The sequence below is a fragment of the Sciurus carolinensis genome, unplaced genomic scaffold (assembly GCF_902686445.1).
Source record: "Sciurus carolinensis unplaced genomic scaffold, mSciCar1.2, whole genome shotgun sequence".
Lineage (NCBI taxonomy): Eukaryota > Metazoa > Chordata > Mammalia > Rodentia > Sciuridae > Sciurus > Sciurus carolinensis.
The window spans coordinates 1,708,634-1,716,585 of record NW_025920135.1 but is presented as its reverse complement, the minus strand read 5'-3'; the positions used below and the strand labels follow the sequence as shown (position 1 = coordinate 1,716,585).

The window sequence follows — 7,952 nt, the reverse complement described above, 5'->3', positions numbered from 1 at the left end:
GTCATCATCCGCTTATCAGTGAGATCATTCATCTTTTGGATTTTTGAGATTGGGTTATCTCACTTAGGATGATATTCTCCAATTTTATCCATTTGCCTGAAAATGCCATAATTTTATTATTCTTTATAGCTGAGTAATATTCCATTCTATATACATACCACAGTTTCTTTATCCATTCATCAATTGAAGGACATCTAGGTTGGTTCCATAGTCCAGCTATTGTGAATTGTGCAGCTATGAACATTGATGTGGCTCTATCTCTGTACTATGCTGATTTTAAGTCCTTTGGGTATAGGCCGAGGAGTGGGATAGCTGGGTCAAATGGTAGGTTCATTCCAAGTTTTCTAAGGAATCTCCACACTGCTTTCCAGAGTGGCTGCACTAATTTGCAGTCCCACCATCAATGTATGAGTGTACCTTTTTCCCCACATCCTCTCCAACACATATTGTTGCTTGTATTGATAGTCGTCATTCTAATTGGGGTGAGATGGAATCTTAGGGTGGTTTTGATTTGCATTTCTCTTATTACTAAAGATGGTGAACATTTTTTCATATGTTTGTTGATTGCTTGTAGATCTTCTGTGAAGTATCTGTTCATATCCTTAGCCCATTTTTTGATTGGGTTATTTATATTCTTGGTGTAGAGTTTTTTGAGTTCTTTATATATATTGGAAATTAGTGCTCTATCTGAAGTATGAGTGGCAAAGATATTCTCCTGCTCTGTAGGCTCTTTCTTTGCATTGCTGATAGTTTTCTTTGCTGAGAGAAAGCTATTTAGTTTGAATCTATCCCAGTTATTGATTCTTGGTTTTATTTCTTGTGCTATGGGAGTCCTGTTAAGGAAGTCTGATCCTAATCCAACAAGATAAAGATTTGGACCTACTTTTTCTTCTATAAGATGCAGGGTCTCTGGTCTGGTTTCAAGGTCCTTGATCCATTTTGAGGTCAGTTTTGAGCAGGGTGAGAGATAGGGGTTTAGTTTCATTCTGTTGCATATGGATTTCCAGTTTTCCCAGCCCCATTTGTTGAAGAGGCTAACTTTTCTCCATTGCATATTTTTGGCCCCTTTGTCTAGTATGACAAAATTGTATTTATTTTGGTTTGTGTCCATGTCTTCTATTCTTTACCATTGATCTACCTGTCTATTTTGGTGCCTATACCATTCCATTTTTGTTACTATTGCTTTGAAGTATAGTTGAAGTTCTGGTATTGCGATACCGCCATTTCATTCTTCCTGCTAAGGATTGCTTTAGCTATTCTGAGTTTTTTATTCTTACAGATGAGTTTCATGATTGCTTGCTCTATTTCTATAAGGTACGTCATTGGGATTTTAATTGGAATTGCATTGAATTTGTATAGCACTTTTGGTAGTATGACCATTTTGACAGTATTAATTATGCCTATCCAAGAACATGGGAGATCTTTCCATCTTCTAAGGTCTTCCTTAATTTCTTTCTTCAACGTTTTGTAGTTTTCATTGTAGAGATCTTTTACCTCTTTGGTTAGATTGATTCCCAAGTATTTTATTTTGTTTTTGAGGCTATTACAAATGGAGTTGTTTTCCTCATTTCCCTTTCAGCTGTTTCGTCGCTTGCGTATAAAAGTACTGTAGATTTATGCGTGTTGATTTTATAGCCTGCTATTTTGCTGAATTCATTGATGAGGTCTAGAAGTTTTCTGGAGGAGGTTTTTGGATTCTCTAAATATAGAATCATGTCATCCGCAAATAGTGACAGCTTAAATTCCTCTTTTCCTATTCATATCCCTTTAATTTCTTTAGTCTGCCTAATTGCCCTGGCTAGAGTTTTGAGGACAATGTTGAATAGAAGTGGTGAAAGAGGACATCCCTGTCTTGTTCCTGTTTTTAAAGGGAATGGTTTCAGTTTTTCTCCATTAAGAATGATGTTGGCCATGGGCTTAGCATAAATAGCCTTTAAAATGTTCAGGTATGCTCCCACTATCCCTATTTTTTCTAGTGTTCTAAGCATGAAGGGGTATTGTATTTTGTCAAACACTTTTTCTGCATCAATTGAAATAACCATATGATTCTTATCATTAAGTCTATTGACATGAGGGATTACGTTTATTGATTTACGGATGTTGAACCATCCTTGCATTCCAGGAATGAACCCCACTTGATCGTGGTGCACAATCAAGGATAATGGTCTAAAATTTTCTTTCCTTGATGTGTCTTTTCCTCGTTTGGGTATGAGGGTGATATTAGCTTCATAGAATGAGTTCGGTAGGGTACCCTCCTTTTCTAATTCCTGGAATACTTTGAGAAGTATTGGAATGAGTTCTTCTTTGAAGATCTTGTAGAACTTGGCTGAGAATCCATCTGGTCCTGGGCTTTTCTTGGATGGTAGATTTTTAATGGCTTCTTCTATTTCATTGCTTGATATTGATCTGTTTAAATCGTGTATGTCCTCTTGGTTCAGTTTGGGAGGAGCATATGTCTCTAGAAATTTGTCAATGTCTTCGGTAGTTTCTATTTTGTTGGAATACAGATTTTCAAAGTAGCTTCTCTTTATGTTCTGTATCTCAGTTGTGTGTCGTGATATTTTTTTTTTTGCATCATGAATTTTAGTAATTTTAATCTTCTCTCTCCTTTTCTTTGTTAGTGTGGCTAAGGGTTTGTCTATATTGTTTACTTTCTCAAAGAACCAACTTTTTTTTGTTAATTTTTTGAATAGTTTCTTTTGTTTCAGTTTCATTGATTTCAGCTCTGAGTTTAATTATTTTCTGTCTTCTACAACTTTTGCTGTTATTCTGTTCTTCTTTTTCTAGATGTTTGAGCTGTAATGTTAGGTCATTTAATTGTTGATTTTTCATTCTTTTCTGGAATGCACTCCATGCAATGAATTTTCCTCTTAGTACCACTTTCATACTGTCCCAGAGATTTTGATATTTTGTATCATTGTTCTCATTTACCTCTAAGAATTTTTAATCTCCTCCCTGATGTTTTTTGTTATCTGTGTTTCATTCAATAGCATATTACTAAGTCTACAAATGTTGGAGTAATTTCCTTTTTTTATTTTGTCATTGATTTCTACTCTTAGTCCATTATGATCTGAAAGAAGACAAGGCAGTATTTCTATTTTTTTGCATTTCCTAAGGGCTGCTTTGTGGCATAACACATGGTCTATTTTTGAGAAGGTTCCATGTGCTGCTGAGAAGAAAGTGTATCCACTCGTTGATGGATGGAATATTCTATATATGTCTACTAAGTCTAGGTTATTGATTGTGTTATTGAGTTCAATGGTTTCTTTGGTTGGATTTTGTTTGGAATATCTATCTAGTGGTGACAGTGGTGCATTAAACTCGTCCAGAAATATTGTGTTGTGGTCTATGTGATTCTTGAAATTGAGAAGGATTTGTTTGATGTACAGGGATGCACCATTGTTTGGGGCATAAATATTTACTATCGGTATGAATTTCTGATTTATGGTTCCCTTAAGCAGTATGAAATGTCCTTCTTTATCCCTTCTGACTAACTTTGGCTTGAAGTCAGTCCACTTTATCTGATATAAGGATGGAAACCCCCGCTTTTTTACTGAGTCCATGTGCGTGGTTGCTTTTTTTCCATATTTTCACCTTTAGTCTGTGGATGTCTTTTTTTAAGAGATGAGTCTCTTGCAGGCAGCATATTGTTGGGTCTTTCTTTTTAATCCATTCTGCCAGTCTATGTCTTTTGGGTTTGAGAAGCAGACCATAACCATCTACTTCTTCCAGGGTGCCACCTTCTTGGACTTCACCACCTTGGGCTTGGCAGCCTTGGGCTTCACGGTCTTGGATGCACTCTTAATCTTCTTGGGTTTGGCCCCCTTGGCCTTCTTAGGGCTCTTGGTCACCTTCTTGACCTCTGTGGCCACAGCTGGCTTCTTGGACTTCTTCAGGGTCTTCTTAGCGGCTTTCTTCGGAGTGGCTGTGCTTGTCGCCTTCTTGGGGTTCTTGGTCACGCTGGTGGGTTTCTTAGCCTTGGCTGTGCCTGCCTTCTTGGCCTTGGGCTTGGCTTCCCCAGAGGATGGTTTCTTGGTGAACTTGAAGGACCCCAAGGTGCCGGTGCCCTTGGTCTGCACCATGGTGCCCTTGCTCACCAGGCTCTTGAGGCCCAGCTTGATGCAGCTGTTGTTCTTCTCCATGTCATAGCCTGTGGCCACCAGAGCCTTCTTGAGCATGGCCAGGGACACTCTGCTGTGCTCCTTGGATGCGGTCACCGCCTTGGTGATGAGCTCGGACACCAGGGGTCCAGAAACCTTGTGGCATGCCCCCGCAGACTTTTTGGAAGCCTTCTTCTTCACGGGGGATCTTCTCTGCCAGGGGCGTGGTGCCAGGAGTGGCTGGGGCAGTCTTCGACATGCTGAGGGCCTGGGACTCGCCGGTCCAAAAACACTTTAAATACAGATATATAAAGAAGTACATATAATTATTGAGCTTGAGTTTGAGAGAGTGGAATTGATTTAAAAAATGGTCTCTTGATCATTTGAATCTTAAATTGTATCAACTGCTCTGTACTGAGAAGGGAGAAGTGATGAAGAAGAAAAAACCTGGAACCATTGTTCTTCCTTTAGGGTACATTTTTGCTAAAGGAGAATGTGAGCTGCCAGGTTTGGTCACAGAGGTTACTAGTCTGCCCAATCTCACTTCCAGGCTGACCTAAATCTGGCTTTTATGGGTGAGTTCAAAAACATCTCCATGTGTTTCTGATACAGAAAGACTGGTGAACATATATGGGAGGAGAGGCAGGAGAAAATAATAGAAAAATGGAGAAACAGACTGACAGGTTCAGTACCTCTACAGTACCAGAAAGGGTCACAGAGAACTGCTAGCCACACATTTTATATTGTATTCTTGGACATAGCTTAGGAAATCATTCAGTTTGTGAAGAAACAAACATTTGAAAATAAACTGTTACAGGTACCTCTTCTCAAGAAAGGAAGAGATTTGTTTAGTCCAGTTTATAAAAAAGTTTAACTCAGATTTACAAAATGCTTAAATATGCACAGGCACCTTTCCCCCACATGTGCACCCCCTTTCTTAACACTAACTGGGACTGTAGTGCCCTGCCCACAGGGTGGACACTGGAGAACACACCATATTCACTACCCTCTACCAGATGAGTCAGGTACCTAACACTGTCTTTTATTACACTACATGACATGATTTTAGTAATTGACAGCAAGTATTTAAAAGTTACTTATCATTTATAAGTGTTGTTCTAAATTTTTGTCACAGCTTACTTTTTCTGATTATGGTATTTTGATTATTGTCTTTAGAACAATTTAAAAGTGGTAGATTTTGATGAATATTAAATAATGATAAAATAATTTTGCTTTTAAATACTGTGTCAATCAATACTTTTCTGAGTTTTTTTAATGAGTTAATTAATTTGGCCTTAACATTATGTACAGAACTTTAAAGTAATTATTGTTAAATATTCCCATTTACTTAAATGTGGAATATAAGGCACAGGCCAGTGATTTGGATGATGAAATTGATATTTAAACATAGATGGTCTTGATACCATGCCAAACACTTATTCAGTGCTTATGCTGTGGCTCTTTGAAATAACAACTCTTTTAAGATCAATATCAGTATGACCTGTGTTATGAGCTGCATGATTTAAAAATTATAAATGTAGTAATTTTGTATCTGTATATATTTACCACTTGTCAATCTGTGTTGAGTATTCTGCAGAACCAAGAAGCACATCAGGTGGTCAATACCATAGTGTGACAACATCACTTGAGTAAGACTTGTGGGAACTGACATGGATCTCACTAGTCCTTACTAGAGAAAAGAAAACAAAGAATTAAATGTACTGAAATTCATTAATAATATAGAGGATTTCTTAGTCCCTATCCTCACCATGATTCCATGCACAGGGATACTGAGGTGGCTACTCCATGTCTTCTTGAAGCTTCAACAAAATTAGTTTTATGAATTCTACTGACTACATGTGGTCTTGGGCCAGCACATCATTATATAATTAATCTAAATACAATAATTCTGAGACCACAAATTTTTACTTTCATGTGCTGAATGTTTGTGGTATAAGGTATAAATATTTAGATTATCTTAATCTAAGCTAATGTTTTCCTTTTGTCTATAAGTCATAGTGCCAAAATTATTTTCTAGCTGAAATTAAATTAATCCAAAATAGGCCAGTGACACTGAGACACACAATTTTACTTGCCACATTTATAAACTTTAATCACCTTCAACCTAATTCTAACATTTACTTGCTATACCACTTTTTTATTAAATATCCTGAAGTCATTAGTCCACAACCCATTTGAGATTTACTGACAATTTTCTTGCAGAAATCCATTCAGAAAAGTTTTCCATGGAATAGAAATTACAATGTATTCTGAACTCTTCTTGTTACATGGACAAATTTAGGCTAAGAGAGACCTCAATGCTTTTGAATATCACTAATTGCTGTAAATGATGAATAACATTTTCCATTCATTTGTCAATTTAATATAGAATACACTAATTAACCAGAAATGAAGATAGAGTTCCCAAATTTATCTGTCATTAGCACTAGAGTTATTATCACCTCTAAGCCTCTAAATCTTGATCCCTTGAAGAAGAAATTTTGAAAAGTAGATTAAGAAAATAAATTTATTTTTATTATATATTTTATTTCAAATAAGATAATTTTTAGGCTGAGATTACTATTACATATAACTTTACATGACACATAAATTTATATATCTGATAGAAATATGAAAAATATCAAAAAACTTAAATCAATATTTTATTACATTGGATAAAAATTGCATAAGTAATACCAGAAAGTTAAATCATGGCTAACAGTAACTGGAACAATGCTGACACCATTTTATTTATTATCAATTTTACTATTAATCTCACAACTTTGAGAAATAAGTACAAATTATTTTCTATAATTTTTGTAATTAATATGATGGAAGGTAGTTTTCTAATTTATTTTTCAGATGCTAAGATTGAATTATAAGGAGGTAAAGGACAGAGCTATAAATTTTCTTATTCTAAACTTTGCAAGTTGCCAGTTGTAGTTCCCACAATAATTTACTCTCCTGCTCCTGAGAAGATCATGAACTAGCATTCTTGTCCAAATAGGCTCCTGGTCTACAATCAGAATTTTTGTATTGGTATAAAATGAAATATACAATCTCTCTAACTCAACTAACTAAATGTCACATGATTCTGAAGCCAGAATTGGGGTCAGGCAGTTAGAGTAGAAATAGGGGATCAGGTCAAATCCAGGAAATGAAGGCCGCGAAAGCCATCTGCCTCTGGAAGTTGGAGACTGCCCATGGGAGAATGGAATGTTAAGGATCTTTGGAGCCCATTGATTTTCAAATTTCCCTGCCCTTATCAAGAACTGCAAGCAAGGAGCTGCTAATTAATGCCCCCTGGGCCCTTGCCTGGCTGAATCACTTTGGATCTCCCCCTGCCCCATCTGCTTCTCACTTTTTACATCTCATCAGCAAAACCAGGTCTAGTCACTAGGCAGGAAGGAGAGATAAGAGGGGAGAGAACTGGAGAACAAAAGAGACCTTAACCTATAAAAATGTAGGGTGCAATCACTTCTTGGGACTTTAGAACATCAGCCATGTCCCCCTTCTCCTCCCTGGAGAAGTCTGTATTATTACCTTTAAATAAAACCTGATTAGTATGCTTGCCTTGGCTTGCTTCTCTAGTGTTCAAACTTCAACATCACCAGTAAATGGCGGTATCAATTCTGTACAAGCCAAATTTTATCATTAATGAAAATGATGACATTGTAATTCCTAGACCTCTGATTTTCACTGGTCATGAAAAAAGGTTAGAATTTTCAGAAGGATCAAGGACAACTTACAGTATAAAGACACAAACTGAATTGACCCTCACTTGCTTGAAGCCCCAAGTACATTTACTATGCAATAAAATAAATAAATAACAAAAACAACAAAGTCGATTTT

At 36.6% G+C, this 7,952-nt stretch overlaps 1 pseudogene; it reads right to left on the bottom strand.

Annotated features, from left to right (window-relative positions):
• Positions 1-3,719: 3,719 nt before the first annotated feature.
• On the bottom strand, positions 3,720-4,359 carry LOC124974169 (histone H1.2-like; annotated as a pseudogene).
• Positions 4,360-7,952: the final 3,593 nt, after the last annotated feature.